A 19,231-nucleotide genomic window follows, 5' to 3' on the forward strand; every position below is an offset into this window, starting at 1 on the left:
AACAATTTTCCCCAAATGGTGCTGAAGAGTAAAACAAGTGTCCGTAGTTACTCAGGAGTTCTTTTCTCCCGAAGGATATTTGTTTTCTTTATCTCTCCATGGTGCAGGGAGGGGAAAATGGGAAAGTAGGGGGCAGAATTGAGTGTGAATTTTATTGTTCGCTTTCTGTGTAGTAAATTTTGCGTATATTAGCCTAATTCACTTTATTTAATCTTTACTACAATACTATGAGGTAGAAATATTGCTGTTTCAGCCACAAATAAGTTCAGGCTAAGAAACTAGCCTAGGACCACAAAATATATATAAGTGATAGATAAACCCAAGAGCTGGAGCCGGGGACACTTGTCTCCAAAAGTGCACCATGCTCCTTGGAATGAAGTAAACCACACTTACCTGGTCAGCAGGCTGTTTTCTCCCCTCCTTGCTCCTGCTATCTCTCCCCTGTCATTAGAGCTTTCATTAGAACTTGAACACCTAGGTTTCCATAGACCTAGAAGGGCTTTCTTGTCTCATCCCATACTAGACAAGGATGTGTTCCCTATCTTATGGATAGAAGTGCTTGCATGCTGACCTAAAACTGGAAAACACTTATCTGAACACAGCTTTGTACTTAAAGTCGTGAAGAGCTGGATGGCCTGCATTTAATCCCACTACCTACCAACTAGGAAGTATATTTTGTGCCCCAATTTATTCATCCATAAAGTGAGGCTAATAATAGAACCTAGATCATAGGCTTGGTTGTGAGGATTGAATGAGTTGATATAGAAAGTGCTTAGAATAGAGTCTAGTACACAGCAACCACCATAGTTTTCAAACTATAAGACATACTTCCATTCCCCCAAATTTGGGAGGAGTAATGGTTGTTAATGCTGCTGTTCAGTTCTGTTTACGTTTACATTGGTGAAATATTATGTTATTTATGTTATTAAATATTTTTACCACATCTTTTGCTGCAAAATTTTATTTTCTGTTTTCCTCCTCTAAAACCTAGTTGTGTCTTATGGCCCAAAAAATACAGTACTGTATTAGGGTTAGTTCTCTGTATTAGAACTTGTTATTCATCATTAATGAACACTTGTGGTTAAAATGCCAAAATAGGCAGACTCTTTGCTTAAGGAATCTTTATTTTGTTTCTTCGGTTCATGTCTGGGAAGTATGCACTTAGCTCTCAAAGGACAAAACCCGTTTTACTATAATCTAAGGGAGAAATAAACTACTTATGATCCAGGGAGCATAGTTCCAAGGGGAAACAGTCTCCCTTGTCTGGTCCTGTAGACACACCTATGATTAACATTTCCCCCAAATGCCCCCTTATCATACCTCTGTACTGATCATTTAAACACACGAATTTAAGTAAACTTCTCTGTCAGATCTGTCAGACTGTGGGAAAGAGATGAGTCTGGAGTGCCCAGAGTTACTGCCTCTGCACTGAAGGCGATTTGGCAGAAAGGTGATATAAGGAGTGGGAGGGTCTGAGCATACGAGGCAGGGCCCAGAGCCTCATGGGGAGCTGTGTACTTGGCTTCTGAATGGAGTGGAATAGTCTCCTCAGTGAAGAGCTGGGACAATGTAGCAGAATTTCAGGGTGCAAGGTCCCCGGAGAGGATGCAAAGAACACTGTGTGATGCATCAGTCACTGAGTCAGAAAGGGAAATGAGGGGACATATCACTCGATGACAACATAAACTTGATGGGTTTAGGGGTGGCCCAGTTTTGGGGCTCTTTCTCTGCCTCTGTCTAGCTCAACTCAGATTAGTACCTGATTCTAGGACTGGATCTGAAATTCATTTGTAATTGGTGAATCTCAAGATTTTGCCTCTACATTAAAGACCACTTTGGGAGCTAGCTATACCTTCATATGTTACTAAGCTATTAGTGATTGCTGGCCTGTAAATTCTGCTGTGGAGGTTTGTGTGGGTAATGTAACAACAAAGGGGCTGGGGGTGAAGAGGGCCTGGTCAATAATAATATAATAATAATAACAGTAGCTACATTAATTGAGTGTCAATCCTATTCTAAGCAGCTTACATTTGTTTGTTTATGTTTTTGGAAGTTTGCATTGTCTTGGGCCCCTTCAATATATTAAATTGACCTTTTTTGTTTTATGACTTAGGCTCCTGAATTTGATTACAGGGAGTCATCACACAGTCTGGCAGCTTTAGATCTGGCACTTTATATGGTTTATATAACAGAAAAATAATTCACATCAGTATTTGTTGTTTCCCCTCTGTGTTCCTCCTGGCCTCTAAGGCAAACAGTTCTTTGCTTTCTGGGTCTTCTCTCTCAGGATTCTACTTCATTCTAATAGGCTGCATGGAGTGAAAATGTAAAATCCGAAAGACACACTGAATTTCCATAATAAAGAATTGAAAGATAATGGGGAAAGAAAAGAGTGCAAATTTAAAAGTAGACTTTGAAGGTTGGGGGCTGAGTAGGTCAGTCAGTGAGAGACCCTTGAACAACTGTAGTAATTGGTGAGGAGAAGATAAAAGGTATGGGTTACAACTTGGATTCCTTTTGATAGCCATTGAGAAATTCAAGTAAAGGTTGCAATTACCCTTTATTTTTACCTTTGCTGGAATGTCTTTAAATGCCATTCTGCCCAGGATTAAGGCACTTAGATTGCTGGGGTTTTTTTCAGGTAAAACATGTCATGTCTCTCTACCTTAGTTGTTTTTTTGTCCCTTTACTTGCTTAATAACTTTTCTCTTTAGGCAAGTAACTGATAAACGAGAAGTACTTACATTGTTTTAACTTTTTCTCAAAAGAAAATTTTTAGAGGTAGAGTGGGCCTGGGGAATAACTTAGAAGCTGTTAGTACCCACCTTAAGTAACCTTAAGGGCTACTCATTTTATTTTTATTTTTTACCACATTGTCAGCTAAGACTTTTACACCTTTCTCATTCATTGCCTTTGTGGTTACAGCTATAATCCATGTCTGTTCCAGGGGTCAGGGAAGATCCTCATTTCTCAGCACCTCTTGTAGGTTCCCTGGCGGGTCTCAAGCAAAGACAGCAGGGTAAGAGCTGAGAGAGAGGCGAATGTAAAAGCACTTTGCACTACAAAGGACAGTATTTTGTACAATGCCTGGCGTAGAGCTGACATTCAGTAAAAATGTGTTGAATGAAAAGAAACGGGGAAGAAGCAGATAACTTCTACTCATACAAGAAGTCTCTTTTCTGATCGTAACACACACACACACAGCCACTGTTACAACTTGGGACAGTTGCCAAAGAGTTGCCCAGGTCACCCACAACTGGTGATTTTCCTATGTATATGTTGCCCAGGTTCTGGACCACCAATTCAGTAAGTTAGGAATTATGTCCACCTGCTAGTTGTAGAAACTAGCTGTAGTGGCTTAAGTATACAAGGGTTGTTTTCTAACAAAGAAGAGGTTCAGAAATTTGGATCCATGGAGTCAGGGATCTAAAGGCTCCTTCTGTCTTTGCTGCTGGTGACGTTCATCCTTCATCAGTGGGAAAAGCACTTTTCCCTTTCTGCTGCTCCCTGACCTACAGACATCACAGTGGTGCTCCAGAAGTCAGCTTGTACCAAAAGGTCCAAAACTCAGAGTGAGCAGTTGCTTTCTGCTCTCTTTCAGCTGCCTACGTTATTGTAACAACAATGCTAACAATGAAGGAAATCTGGAAGGTCCAGTGGTGTTTCAAAGGCTTCTCTCTCCTGGGAAGGAATATAGGCAGTTGTTCCTCGCTGGCTGTAAATTTTCAGAAAAGAAGAAAACAGTCAAAGGTGGCTGCTGACAGGGCTTCCGCCTGAGCCTCCCTGGTGGTGGTGTGTGAGAAAATCAAAGGAGTAAGAGAATCCTCTGTGCAGTAGAAAGCAGCCATGTCATTCATATGGTTCCGTAAACCACCCCCTCACCTGGGTTCACAGGGTCTCCCTCTCGCAGAAAACTACCCCCAGAGACTAGGAAAAGGATGAGACCTTTCGAGTCACAGGAGCTGGGGGACTGAACAGCCTTGGTCAGGGTGAGAGTGCCGGGGGAATGAGTGCCCTGCAGCTCTGTCCACACCATGCCAACCATAGTTTATATTATTTAACTTCAGTTCTCGTGGTAGCCCTGTAAAATGTAGTAGGATCCCCATTTTATGTTTAAGGGAACCAAAGTTTTAGGGGGTTTTGGTCACTTGCCCGAATGTCACCCTGGTAGTAAGAAATGGAAAGGAGATTGGAATGCAAATCTGTCTTAGCTTCAAAGCGTTTGCTTTTGTTTTTCCACCTTTCTAGCCAGAACAGATGTCAGGCTGTGTTTAGGAAGTCTCATGGGTCCTTCAAATGATTTTATTAATGGTCATGTGAAAAGTCACCTCCCCTAAGAGTTGGTGTCTGGAGTTCTGTTTCATTCAGCAAACGTGCGTGTGGCGTCAGATATGAGCATAGCTGTGCTAGGCACCAAAAAGGGGACACCAAGGAATCACACAACAACCCTTTCCTCAAGGAGCTGCCAGCATAGCAAATGACCAGAAATACAAATCATGCTAAGCAGAATGACATTAGCAGCGTCGTCCGAGTCTCCTGGAAGAGGATGGGGGAGGGAGAGAATGAGGGGAGGGAAAGAATCAGTCTGTTTCATGTGAGATAGAGCCATGTCTGCCAGGCCTAACATCTCTTTTAACCTGAGCTCACCTAATCTTCACAAGGACCAGGTAGCATCCTGATGACAGGGATGGGCAACCCACCCACAGTTTCCCAGCAAGTCCTAGGCAGATAGAATTCACAAACTCAGCTGTCTGGCTCTCCAAGTCCTTGCTGTTTCCTCAAGGCCACTGAGTGTAGCCTAAATGTAGCTTCTTCTGTTTTAAAAAATAATACATACTTAATGCCAAAAACTTCATTCTGTACACAAGTGTTTCTGTATTGTATGGGACTCAATTAACATGTCTACCCAGATTCCCTTGGCTCTACCTTCCCCACACACCCTAGTCAGCTTGCTCAATGGCAAGTCCCAGACACTGCTGCTTTTGCCTTATTTCCTAACACTGCTAGCCATCTCAGCCTCCCTCTGGGCTGCACTGTGGTCTCCGTTGCGCCCACAGTAGAGAGAGCCATAGCAGTTCAGAGGCTTAGTGAACAGAGCCAAGAAGGCTCTAGCTCCTCCTGCCACTTCCAGATTCAAATGTAGGGTATGTTATTCCTCAATGACTGTCCTGAGGGGGGTGTCCTTAGAGAGTGAGAGGAGATGGGTGGGGGAGGGGGGCAGGGATGGGAGGAGCTAGCAGATAAATTACTGGCTGTCTGCCCCCCCCCTTCCTCCAGCCCCACCTCCATTCCTCAGATACATTGTTCTTAGGTACCGTAGTTTTATGGTCTATTTGAAACACTCTGAATGATAGGGCAAATGGCTGTGTTTCCATGTTAAACTGTAGCCAGTTTGTTAATGCACAGCCTTGTGTTTACTTTCCTGCCTACCCTGCCTCACTAATCTTTTCCCCTCCCTGCTCTGAGACTTCAACACCTGATAAAAAGCAGTTAACTTTTTCCCTAGGCTTTGTTTTTTAGGGAACCTAGGCAGAGTAATGGTCAGTGAAAAATAAATAGCTTCCCACCCCATATCTTGTTGAGTTTACTTTGTGCTGCACCTTGTTACATCTCACTTAACAGTATAAGGATGGATAATACTTACATGTTCTGTGTCAGACACTGTCCTAAATCCTTATGATTAATGTGCATCACAACCCTATGCGATAAAATGACCTATGAAGGTAATTCCATGTTAGCATATCCAGATCAATTGCATTTGTTTTAATTTTTTAAAGAAATGCTCATCACTTTTGTTAAAATGGACCATATTTATTATAAAGTTTGAAATGCTGTGTCCTGGCCAGGTGGCTTAGTTGGTTGGAGCATCGTCTCATGCACCAAAAGGTTGCGGGTTCCATTCCCAGTCATGCAACTCCGGTAATGAAGGAGAATGGGAATGCAGAAATATGGCAGAGATACATGTTTCACATCCTAGAGTTTTAGCAGCCAAAAGAAGTCACAGGCCACACAGCCCATCTGAGGTACATTTTGGATTCCATTACATTTTAGATTTAAATTTTGCTGCACCACATCATGGCTCAAAAGTGGTAGAGATACTAATTTATCATTAAGATTTTTTTATCATTAAGTTCATATACAGCTGACCCTTGAATAACAGGTTGAACTGCTCGAGACCACAGATTTTTGTTTTATACAGTCAGCACTTTGTTTCTGTGGGTTTTGAATCCACAGCTTCAACCAACTGTGGATAAAAGACTGTATTCTTACATTCCCAACCATGGATCAAAAATAGTATTTTGATTGCTGGTTGAATCTGTGGATGGGAAGGGCTGACTGTAGAGTCAAAAATTACACATGGATTTTTTACTCTATAGTCAACCCCCTGCCTTGTTCAAGGGTCAGTTGTACACTATAAACCAACCCAGTTAATGAGCAACAGAACCCCATTTTGAAGTCAGGGGCAACTAAGTTTCTTTGCAGTGAGTGGCAGTGATTAAGACAATCAACTAGAGACTAGCAGGAATGATGAATTTTTTGGTATTAGGGATGATTTACCTGACTTCGAAAAAGATTTTCCAGGATCTGTGGTTGAAGATTAAAACTTACACAATTTATTTTTCTTCTCCTTTTTTCCTTTTGTTATCATGCTGTTACTTATATTGGTATATGATTGTATTTGTTGAAATACCAGCTTCTTTGAGAGTTCATTATTTCTTCTCTTAGACTTTGTGCAAATAATTAATGAAATTCTTGCTTTTTATAGCATGCTTATTCCAGTTTTTATTGAAGTAGTTGCTTGTACTGTGATGACCTGTATAACAAGTTGTATAACATTGATTTTAGTTTGTAGTGTGCTTTTTAATCATGAGTATCATATTTTAATGACTTCTGGACAAACGTAATTTAACTACAAGATCATTTTCTAGTACAATTTCTAGATCAATGAGTATGTGCATTTTAAATTTCGACATTGTCTGGCCCTGGCTGGGTAACTCAGTTGGTTAGAGCATTGTCCAGATACACCAAGGTTGCAGATTCAGTCCTTGGTCAGGGCACATACAAGGATCAACTATTGAATGTGTAAGTAAGTGGAACAGCAAGTTGCTGTTTTCTCTCTCTCCCCCTCCCTTCCTCCGTCTCCCCCTTTCTCTGCCTACCCCCTCTCTCTTAAAAAAAAATCAATAAATAAAAACGTTAAATGTTGACACTGCCAAATTGTCTTTTGAAAGAAGTGATGAGAAACTAAGAAGGACTGACTGGGTTCATTTTTATTCCATATATTTTTAAGGTAATCTTTTGGCCTCAAATAATATGCATAAAGTCTGTGCTTTGAGAATTGTAGTTGCCAGAACTTTTCTGATTATCTTTCCGGGTAGAAAGCCTATTATAGAGTAGATGGGAGTTAATCATATTAATGAGCACTGTTAATCTGTTGATTGACTGGACACACCAGCAAGGCAGCTGCTTGGACAGTGTTACTATTTACAGGTTGGAGAAAGGTCTTGCCATTCTTACCAAGGTAGTACTTAAGTAAGTGTCAACACATTAGTGTAGCCAGTAAGTGCTGTGAGAAACGAAAAACTAATGAGAGGATTAAGAACTATAAAATATTCTGGGATATTTTCTGAAAGAGGTGAGACCTCAAGATTCAGGCTAAAGGCCTACACCTCCTTGATGCTTGCCCAGACATGCTTAGCCGGAACCCATCCCTCCTCCTCCTGCTCAAGCCCAGCAATCCTTAGTTTGCAGCACTTACATGCAGTGACCATTTCTCTAAACCCAAAACCATGGTACATGTTCTAAGGCAGGTCAAAAATTGGTATCTTTAGCCTGAATTCCATCCCCAGAGTATTTTGCTTTGCCTTCAGGATTTTAAATAACTTTAACTAGTTGTAGATTATTAAAGGCTGAGGGCTTTTATATAAAAGTTCCAGCTTCCAGATCTCGGAACACTGGGCCCAAACTTCTGCTCAGTGGCAATGAGTTAGCACTGGGTGGCAGCTGCCCACTGTAGCCAGAGCGTGTGCTCTCTGAGCTCCGGACTCCCTCCCCTCCCTGCTGGGGTCACACATGCATGCACCTGCTTGACCTGTTACACCTCTACAACACAGGCCCTTTGAAGACAGGATTTTTCTGTTTTGTTCATGGCTCCCCCCACCCTACTCCGCCGCCTCATGCCCAGAATGTTGTCGGGCATATAGTAGGTTAAAGAATATTGTTTGATGAAAGAATGCATTTGTGACTTTTGATCTGACTTTATAGGGAGAAATGAGTCAGAGTTTTCCAATTTTGAACGCTTCCAGAAATGGGATAAAGTGACCCTTTGTCTTTGAGGCATTGTGTATCGTCTAGTATTATGATTTCCTTTATGACTTACCTCTCCTGTGGGGGGGTAAGCTCACTGGGGTCAGAGACCTGCTCTGCAATATTTTGTATCCTTAATAATACCTCACACATAATAGATGCTTAAATATTCCTTGGATGGTTGGAAGAATTTTTAATGTCTCATGAAAGACTTTGTGAATAAAGACAGGGAGTTGTTAATGAATATGTTGTGTGGGGGATCATGAAATAGCCCATTTGAGTTTCTTTTACATCTTCCTTCTGCATACCCTCACTCTCATTTATGTTCTATTACCATCAGGACCATAGAAGGTTTTCGATAATCATCACCCTGCTATTGCCGAGTAGCAGGATAAGTTACTCCCCATATTGTGCATACTCTTATTCAATACTCATATGATATTTGAGAACTTATCTTTTACACCAGTCTGTGATTTCTGCATAGTTAAAAATTCTGTTTGGAAAGGTGTGGGGATTGACTGTGGGGGTGTGGCCTGTGGGTAGGGGAGCAAAGAGGGAAAATTTGGACAGTTGTAATAACATAAACAATATATATTCATTCATTCATTCATTTTTTTAAAATTCTGCTTGGTTTGTTTTTGTATATCTAACCCATAGCATTTATGTTATAACATTCATGTCCTACCTCTGTATAGGCACTGTTCTAGGAACTCAGTAAATGTTTGAATTTGTATTATTAGTTGTATCACAGCTTTTACACCACTTTATAGTTTATAAGGCATTTTTGTATTCATTGTCTGATTTGATCTTGAAATCAATGCTGAGAGCTGCAAAGGAGAAAGTCAAAGCCAGAGAAGCGGTGGCACAGAGTCACACGGCAGTTAGAGACTGAATACCCAGGCTGAACCTGGCCAGTTCATGGCTGAATATTTACTAAATTATGACACCTAGACAGGGAGGGATTAAATTGTGGCAGACTTGTCGTTCTTGGTTGAGAATTTGGACCTGTGTCTTGAAACAAGAAGAGAAAGGGAAAAGTTTCTTGATAACATTTTGGAATGAGGGTTCTCTACCATCCAAGGCTTTATCCCCTCCCTCCGGGCGACAGTAGCATTCCTTAGGGCAGTGAGAAGGATGATGAGGGGTCATTAGTTTGCTTTACCCAGATTCCACTCCTACCTCCCAGGATTTTCCCTGTTTCCGCTTAGCTCTTCAGTAACAGTCAGTCCCAATCAGTGGCTGTACTTTACTTTGCGGATCAAGGAATACTCCTCCCTTCTCTGTCTTCCTTCTTAGGGCTTTGGATGGGAGCCCTTTAATGGCTGTTGACTAAAGAAGGGAGGCCAGCCCCTGCATACCAGGAATGCCAGTGGCTTTGTTAGCTGAGGAGGGCACTGCATTAGCACTGCCCTCTAAATCCCGGAGCAGGTGGAGGAAATCTAATTAGCACTTAGTAAGCCAAGTCCCCTTGGGGAATTTCTGATAAGAAAAAGGTCAATGCAAAAGGACAAGGATCACTGATAGACTCTATTTTCCTGGTAGCAGCCTTCTGAAATGGACTGGGAACCGAATGAGTTGGAGATTAGCCCTTGTACTACTAATGGCTTTTTGGCCACCAGCAGGTCCCTTTACTTATCTGAGGTTTCATTTCTCTTGTCAGTGTCTACTCCTTCGCTACTTCCTTTCCTGAACAAAGGCTGGTTTTGTAAGAGTGCAAGGAACCTCGGATCTTCAAGTCACTGTCACCTGGGAAGCTTTTCCCAACATTCACACATCCAAATCTCACTCTCTCAGTAGGTTCTGTAGATATGTAGCAAATATGTGTAGTTTGGAGAAAGTTTCCCAAGAAAAGTTGATGATATCCTTGGTCTATGCTGTTTTGGAGAACTTAGACACACACTGCAAGCTCAAGGTCTGGCACAGTGTCTCCTCTGCATGCAGCAGCTGTTCAGTACCATGTCGGAAGGGGACTTTCCCCAGACCCTCAGGGGAGAAGCTAGAAATGGAATTCCAGGTGGGGGAAACAACAGGTGTTTTGACCTTGAATAAAAAAATCAGCCAGATATCTCTCCAGCAAAATGGGTCTGTTCGGCAAGAACAAAGAATTGCAATTTAGGACATGCAAGTCCAGAGAAACAAAGGAGACAAATGCTTTTCTGTGGACTTGGGAAGGGTTGCTCTAAATGAAGACTCCATTGGAGGAAGTATCATGACTTTGGCTGCGTTATGGCAGTCTCCACTGGCTGAGCTGTTACTGGGCAGGGAGGAATCTTTTTCTTCTTGCTAAGGTAGTAATGTAGTATCACTTCCTGTCAGAGACACAAGGCACACTTCTTGTCGGGGTCAGCAGCATGCATTAAATGACACATGTGTGGGAGTTCTTTCTTCTAGTTTCCTGACTCCACTTTAAATGAGGTTTCTGTTTAATAATTTTCACATTCCCCCTTTTTGATCAAGGTCTTTCTCTGAAAGCACTGCTGATGAGGAGTCAAGTTTTTCTGACTTTAGTGGTCTTTTCTCCCTGGATGCTAGGAATGACCTTTCCTGGGTGTCACGTTCCACATTGGAGGGAAAGTGCACAGACTGGAAACCTATTGTGGTCACATTTGAGAAACAAGGAGGGGTAGGAGGGAGGTCTCTCGGTCATTGCTTATCTGTATCTTATGATAGTGACTATGGCAAAAATATACTCAGAACTGAAAGAATTAAACAAGTGTTTTGGGAAGTCACAATACAGAAATAAACATGAAGCAATTACATAGTATTAGTTAAAAAAATATATACCTGGTACAAATTGGCTTATCAGTAATATAGCCTGAAGGTTGAAAATTCAAAGACAGTGAATTTGGATACAAATCCAGAGTCAGATAATAGCTTAGATTAAAGACAAACTTTAAGATGTCTCTTTAGATGAAAGAGATACTTCTGTGAATTATAAACCTTCTAACTGTCCTGGTCTGAACGTCATGGAAAAGCTGTCTTATCAAGTGTTGTCTGCTTCAATTGCAGGAAATCTTCACCTTCAGGTCACCAGAGCCTGTGCAGGTCCAGTCAGGGTTAGGTGCCTTCTTTAGATGTACCAGGTGGCTCCAGAAGCCTATTCTCTGGCGTTGGGCAGCCCCAGGGTTGCTTAGCAGTACCAATGGGAGCCTTACCAATGAGGTTGAGGAGTGTCTTTCTGGGGGTGCCTTTCCCAACAGACAAAATCTCCAGGTTTCAAGCCCTGGCTGGCATAGCTCAGTGGATTGAGCGTGGGCTGCGAACCAAAGTGTCACAGGTTCGATTCCCAGTCAGGGCACATGCCTGGGTTGCAGGCCATGGCCCCCAGCAACCGCACATTGACGTTTCTCTGTCTCTCTCTTTCTCCCTCCCTTCCCTCTCTAAAAATAAATAAATAAAATCTTAAAAAAAAATCTCCAGGTTTCAAAGTGTGTTGCTTAAGGTCTTTCTTTAACCTGTAGAGTACACTGTGAAAAGGCTACTCTACCAGAACATGGCTAATTTTAATGGAAGGAGTTAGGCCTTTACAATATTGGAGTTTAAACTCCCTTTATAAGCTGCAAATCAAAAGAGGCAGGGGCCAGGTGCACTGGGCACCCTGACTTATTTCAAAGAATGAGAGTTTATGGGTATCCAAGGGGGTGGATCTGTGATTTAGAAGGACCAAAAGCAATGGTTTTGGCCAAGGAGTTTGAAGGGTCTCTACAAATTTTGCCAATTGCATCTTAATGCTATTAGTGCATTCAACTAAACCTGAGGATTAAGGGTAGTGAGTGCAGCCAAACAGCATAGACTTGTCAAAGCACCTGACTGGTCACATGGGTTACCCCCCCCCCCCACTGTGGAGTTTGAGGGTGATTCCCTTGGGAGGGATCCTTTTTTCCAAAGGGACTGTTAGCCGTTGAGGAGGCAGTAGCCCTTCTACAAGGGAAAGCAGAGGTCCAGTGAGAAAACATAGAGACCACGACTAAAACATATTTATGTCCAGGAGGCAGGAGAAGCTGTGTGAAATCCATTTGCAAACCTCAAGTAGTGCATTAGGGAATTTCAGATACATGGGAGCAGCGGGAACAGGTGTCCGTGGCTGTACTTTGGGCAAGTGGGACAAGTGACGTAGGTGCTCTTTTCAGCTTTATTAATATTTCCCCCACCAATTTCTATTCATGAATGCTATCACTTTTCGGTGGGCCAATGGTTTAATGCATGTACAGTATTTAGGAGTGGAAATTGTCGAGCCGTAGGACTGGGTTGTTATTTGGCCCAAACCAGAGCTTTTTCTTTTTATCAAAACAACAATTGTTGGATTTCCAATATTGTTTTTTCTTTTCTGAAGCCAGTTGTTGGGCTTCTCTAGTCAGTTTGTCCAAGTTATTATTTGGGGGAATATCCCTTTGGACCAAGATAGGGGTTGGTTCCTTTAAAGGCACCATTCTTTGTGGGAGGGTCAGCAGGGTGATTTCCTTTAGCTTTCAGAATCAACTTCAGAATGCCCTGGGATCTCAATAGTAGCTAAAGCAGGCGGTAAAAGTTCAGCATCCAATAATTCCTTAGCATACTGACCATTTTAAAGTTCATTTTTTTAAAGATTTTATTTATTTATTTTTAGGGAGGGAAGGGAGGAAGAGAGAGAGAGAGAGAGAGAGAGAGAGAAACATCAATGTGCGGTTGCTGGGGCTTATGGCCTGCAACCCAGGAATGTACCCTGGCTGGGAATCGAACCTGGGACACTTTGGTTCCCAGCCCGCGCTCAATCCACTGAGCTACGCCAGCCAGGGCTTAAAGTTCATTTTTGCTGGAAGTAAGAAATTCAGTTTGCTTCCCCAATATTTCAAAAATCATGCACTACTCAGAAAAGCATAGCTACTGTCAGTATACATGTGGGCAGTTTTGCCCTTGGCTAGGCTGCAGGCCTATGTGAATGCTTGTAACTTGGCTTGTTGGGCCATAGTAGCCAAAGGCAAAGGCTCCACTTCAATTACATCAGAGAGGAGTGAGATTACATATCCTGTACACTATTTGCCATTGTCACCTTTGAAGTAAGAACCATCAGCAAACCATGAGAAGTCTGTGTTATTCTAACGAGTTTCCTGCAGATTATGATGAGGGTCAGGAGGCGATCCATCAGCATGAAGCAGTTGTGAGGGGCTACATTGGTAACTGAGGAGAGAAGAGTCACAGGGTTGAAGGTATTATGATGTGAAAGTTATGTGAGGAGCAGTTAACAAAAGGATTTCACAGGAGGTAAAGCAGTGGACTGAAAAATGTTGCCATGAGAACTCAGGATGGCTTCTGCATGGGGCACAAAGATGGTGAAAGAGGATCCCATGATGTTCTCAAGTGGCTTTACCCAAAAGGGCAATGGCAGTAATGACTCTAAGGCAAGAGGAGTATCACAGTGCATGGGATCCAGTTGCTGGCTGTAATACCCTGTGGTTGATGGTGGCCCCCTATTTTGGGGTGAGTACCCAAAGAGCATTCTCTTCCTTTTCATATACAAAAAGGAAAGGGGGACCTGGTAATTAGGATGCTCAGGAGCAGGGATGGTCATCAAACTCTTCTTTAAGGCTTTAAAGTCTGTGCTATCCTGTGGTTCCCATAAAATTGGGTCGGGGGGGGTTGTTATTCTTTAGTAAAACACAGAGGTTTGTCCTATGGGACAGATTCAGGGTCCAATTTCAGCAATAACCAACCAGCCTGAGAAATCCTTGCAGTTTTGGGTTTGGGGAAACTGAGGGCACCATATCTGGATCTAGGTGTAGCCTGTGCTCTGATATCAGATGCCCTAAATATAGAAGTTGGGTTTGGACAAACTGCAGGGGTTTTTTTGGGGAACCTTATGTCCCTTAAAGGCTAAAAGCTTCAGTCAGTAGATGCTGTCTTCCTGTGAGGAGACTTGGCAGGAAGAACCCAGGAGCAAGTCATTCACCTAGTGCAGCAACGTCGAACCCTGAGGGAACTTGTATCACCCATGTCAGCCTTCAGGATTTGTGAGAAATAATGGTTCTCAGTAAAACCCTGGGGCATTACTGTCCCCATGAATTCTTTTCCTTCCCAAGCGAAGGCAAAAATGGATTGCCTGGTTTCATCAACTGGAATGCTGAAGAATGCACCACACAAACCAATTATAGTAAAGAATCTGCCTTCAGTTGGGATGGATGTTGGTAGGGTGTGAGAGATGGGAATTATGTGCTGTCAAGGCATAACAACACTGTTTATTGCTCGGAGGTCCTGGGTACACCTCCCCAGCCCTTTGCACTTGGGTTTTCTCATAGTAAAACAGGAGTGTAAGGGATAATAAGGCTCTGACTCTTGTAATCTTGTTTTAAGAGTTTATTTTTAGAGGGGAAGGGAGAGAGAAAGACAGGGAGAAAAACATCAATGTGTGGTTGCTTCTCACACACCCCCCTACTGGTGACCTGGACCACAACCCAGGCATGTGCCCTGACTGGGAATTGAAGCAGCCACCCCTTTCTTCACAGGCCAGCACTCGGTCCACTGAGCCACACCAGCCAGGGCTGAGTCTTATAATCTTCCATTACAGGCTTTGTCCTTTGAATGGCTTCTTTACTTATGTGGTGTTGATTGATTCTGGTAAGGGGTTTTGAGAGTTCTATATGAATATAATAGGATATGCACTGTGGATCCTGCCAATATCAGTTGAACATTTTCCCCATAAACAGGATGGTAGCTTATCCAATAAGGACAAATGATCAGGGCCCCCAGATTCAGCTCTAGTGCCATCAGAAGTGGAGCAAGTGTCGACGGGTCGCTCAGTTTGCCCGACAGGATATTTTTATAGCCACTGACAAATTCTAGAAGTATTTTTTCCTTTTGGGAGAAAGAAAAAATACCAGTATGATACTTTTCTAAGAAATCTTGGTCTAACAAATGAATAGGTGTACAGCAACAAAGGAGAAAAGGGTGACATTCTCTCAAGGGGCCTAAACAAAAAGAAATAGTTCAGAGACAGTTGTTGCAGTTTCTTGGAGATCCCCACTATCTGAGCTGTTTCAGTACTCCGAGGAAGGAGTGCTGTTCTAGCAGTGGGTTGGAGCACTGCGAGTGTGGCTTGAGTGTCAGTAAGGACAGAGGGAGATTCATTCCCACTCTGGGGAGTGGGTCCTCTCAGGCGATTGAGAGGCAGGATTGGGAAGAGCACCAGTAGTCCTTCAGAGCCCTGTCATGGGGAACTAGGAGAACTTCGGAAGGGCCAGTAGAAGGCTGCGGGTGCCCAACGCGCATTACATTTGTGACAGTTTCTTTTCAAATATTTTGATTCTTTGCAATAATAACAGAAACTAACAGGTTTGTGTGGTTTTTTTAACAATAGTTTGTATAGGGACCTCCATTTGCTGGAGTTAAAAAAAATTAGGCTTTTCACATTTTTTCTTTCAGGTGACTCATCTAGGGTGTGAGGCAATCTAATTTGCCAAATTGAACAAAGCTAGAGTGGGCGTGGTCTCCCATTCCATCCTGGTCTTTTTAACTAAAAGAGAAGGGTCTTGCTTCAGCCCAATAATATCTGAGTTAAAAGCTACCCAAGAATAATCAACATCTGAAGAAAGACCAGAGTTTTCTTTGTGATTGTGCTTTTATGAGAGAGCTTGGATTTTGTTCCAATCAACAGGCTTCGGGAAAGCCCTAGGAATTGACCCAGGAAGTTGTGTAGTTATTACACGAGCCCGATCATGTAACAGGTCAGCAGGTTGGTCTCTCAGCTGTAATTTCATAGACCTTTCCGGATTTCCCCAGCTGGCAGTTTTCATCCAGTTGTGAGCCTGGCCTTCACCAACAAGTGCAAGAACTAGCTGAAGTAAGTCAGAGAAACTGGGTTGATGAGTTTGAATGACTGTGTTAAATTCCTCAACAAATCTGTAGGGATCCTCAGTTACTTTGGGAACATCTTTGACGGTGGTTTGCACTTTGATTTTAGTCCAGGGACTATAAGAAGTTAGGAGCTTAGCCTTTCAATCAGAATGCTTAATTTTAAAGGGGCAGGTTCTGATGGGTTCAGAGAAGAGGAAGGTGGCTCCCAAGATAAAGGAGCTGGGGGAAAGATCTTGAGGCATTGAGAGCCGTTTTGTCTTAAGTCACTTGATTACCTCAGTTAGTCCTACATTTTTATTTTGCAAAGACACAATTTTAGTCTCCTGGTAATGTTTGGAAGCCTTAAAAAATAGGCTTCAAAATAGGCGTCAAAAAATACCAATCAAAATAGGCGTTCTATTCTGTTTCGACCATTTTAGAGCGATAGCTGTCCCATTCGGAGTTAGGAACAGTAAGCTTGGCTTTGCCTACCTAAGGCCGCGGCGGCGCGCACGAGGCTTCTTCGCCGCGGTGGAGCTGCACGGCCGTTTGCCCCCGTCTCCTGGCCGCCCTTGGGGGCAATTCCTCCCGCAGCGCCGAGGACGTCAAGAAGATCCTGGACAGCGTGGGCATGGAGGCAGATGACGACCCACTCAACAAGGTCATCAGTGAGGTGAACGGAAAGAACATCGAAGACGTCATCGCCCAAGGAATTGGCAAGCCGGCCTGCGTTCCACTGACGCGCGCCACCCTGGGGTCTGCAGGCGTCCTGCTGGTTCTCCCCGCCCCTCTGGCCGAGATAAGGGACGGCCAGAAGGAGGAGTCAGAGGAGTCGATGATGACGACATCGGCTTTGGCTTGTTCGATTAGAGCCTTGTTCCCGAACAAATAAAACCTTCGTTATGTACCTCTCAGAAAAGAAAAAAAGAAAGAAAAGTAAGTTTGTAGCGTTCAAAACTTAGTCATAATGGCCATTGATATTCTGAGTTACTTTTGGTCACAGCACTTTCGAACTGCAAGAACCATCTTTAAAAGTTAAATAGAATTAGAGTAGCGTGCATTGTATCCTATAAGGATAGATTAGAAACTTTTAAGTTAAATTTATGGGTGTCATGCTGCAATTTTTTTTAGATTTTATTTATTTATTTTTTAGAGAGAGAGGAAGGAAGGGAGAAAGAGAGGGAGAGAAACATTGATGTGCAGGAGATACATCAATGGGTTGACTTTTGCATGCCCCAGATGTCCTAGTTCACAACCCAGGTATGTGCCCTGACTGGGAATACAACTGGTGACTTTTCGGTTTGAAAGCCCGCACTAAATCTATTGAGGGCCACAACCAGGGCTATGCTGCAATTTTAAAAGACTATTTTATTGGACTGTGATCAAAATCCATTGATCTAGACAGAGATCTTTATTGGAGTAAATAGGGTTCTAGGGGGAAGGATTGTCAAGGAGCAATGTGGAGCCCTGGACACATAGCTTAGCTGTTTAGAGCATCACCCAGATATTCCAAAGTTGTGGGCTGATCCTAGGTCAGGGCACATACAAGAATCAGCCAATGAATGCATAAATAAGTGCAACAACAAATTGATGTTTCTTTCTCTGTCTCTTCTCCTCTCCCACTCTCTCCCTCCCTCACTCCCTCCCTCTCTAAAAGTTAATAAATAAAAACATATTTTTAGAAGAAGCAATGTAGAAAAGGAACTAGGAATGTCCATTCTAGTCTTTACTAAAGCCATTTGACTTTCAGCAAATCACATTTTTCCTGAGCTTCATGTTTTTCTTCCTTCTCATTGCCTTGGATACCCTTTGCCTGACCTCACCCTCACAACTACTTAGTAAGACTTAACTCAAAGGTCCCTTCTGTAGCACCTCCTCATTGTGGAGTACAGTGGGTACTCATAAACATGTGTTAAATGTTTGAGACCTTTCTCTCAGAACTCCACGTACTTTCTCTGGGCTCTTACGCCTACCTCACCATGCAAACCTCTGATTATAGCTTTTTTAAAAAGTGTATTTCTTGTTCTCTTCTACTGGAGAACAGACTGTTTTATTCATCTATATGTTCCCAGTACTTAACATAGTACCTGGTACATAGTAAGTGATTCGTAAATATTGGAATAAGTTTTTTTAAAGGAGTGTGTAATAGATGTTTCAGTAAAACACTAATTGAGTACTTATTATATACCAGGCATGTGGTACATGCTGGGATCGATGCAAATAAGTGTAAAAGAGTAATATTTTTTCTTGAGGAGCTTAGCAATTAAGAAATTGAAGCATCAGCACACAGAATTGCTGACAAAGCCCTGAGTGTTAGTGTCTAGCTGTAAGGTTGCTATGCAGATGATGTGTAAATTCCCATTTCTGTCTTTGAATATTGGTCACCAAAACCAGACATCAGGAAGCATGTCTCTTCGTCCTGACTTACTTTCTCAGGAAATAAATGAAAAACCTTGTTTCTGATTGGTGACCCAGCAGTTCCAAAGCAGGTTAATTTGAGGACAAGGAGTCTTACCCTTATTATATCCATTACTAAAAGGTTGTTTAAAATCTCCATTATGATAATGGACTTGTCAGGTTCTACTTTCAGTTATTGCAATTCTTGTCTTATATATTTTGAGGCTATATTTTAGAATGGTATTTCTTCCTAGACCTTTGAATCTCATGTCTTTGTAAAGTGACACTTTTTTGTCTTAATAGCTCTTTGCTTGATACTGATGTAGCTACAGCTGCATTCTTTTGAGTCGTATATATGCCTTGTATAATTTCTTAACCTACCTGTGCTCTTATATTTTAGGTGTGTCTTTTAAAAACAGTATGTAGCTGGATTGTGTTTTTGTTTAGTTTGACAGTCTTTGTCTTTTAACTGAGGTTTAGATCATTCATATTTATTGTGTGTGGTGAATATAGTGAGAAATTCTTTGTCTTTTGACTGGTGAATTTAATTGATTTACATTTATTGTGATTATGGAAATATTCTTATTTATTTCAGCTATCTAGTGTTGTGCCTTCTGTGTGTTTTTATCCTTTGGATTGAGTATTTTATTTTTATTTTTCTCACTTTATTTTTACTCCTCTACTAATTTGGAAGTTATACTTTGTTTACTTTATTAGAAGT

At 42.2% G+C, this 19,231-nt stretch overlaps 1 protein-coding gene and 1 pseudogene across 1 annotated transcript in view; both read left to right on the forward strand.

Moving 5' to 3' along the window:
- GAB2 (GRB2 associated binding protein 2) overlaps window positions 1–19,231 on the forward strand; it is a 176,384-nt gene that overhangs the window by 32,350 nt on the left and 124,803 nt on the right. The window lies entirely within an intron of this gene.
- On the forward strand, window positions 13,364–17,025 carry LOC114500952 (annotated as a pseudogene).

The sequence above is a fragment of the Phyllostomus discolor genome, chromosome 6 (genome assembly GCF_004126475.2).
Source record: "Phyllostomus discolor isolate MPI-MPIP mPhyDis1 chromosome 6, mPhyDis1.pri.v3, whole genome shotgun sequence".
NCBI classification, from domain to species: domain Eukaryota; kingdom Metazoa; phylum Chordata; class Mammalia; order Chiroptera; family Phyllostomidae; genus Phyllostomus; species Phyllostomus discolor.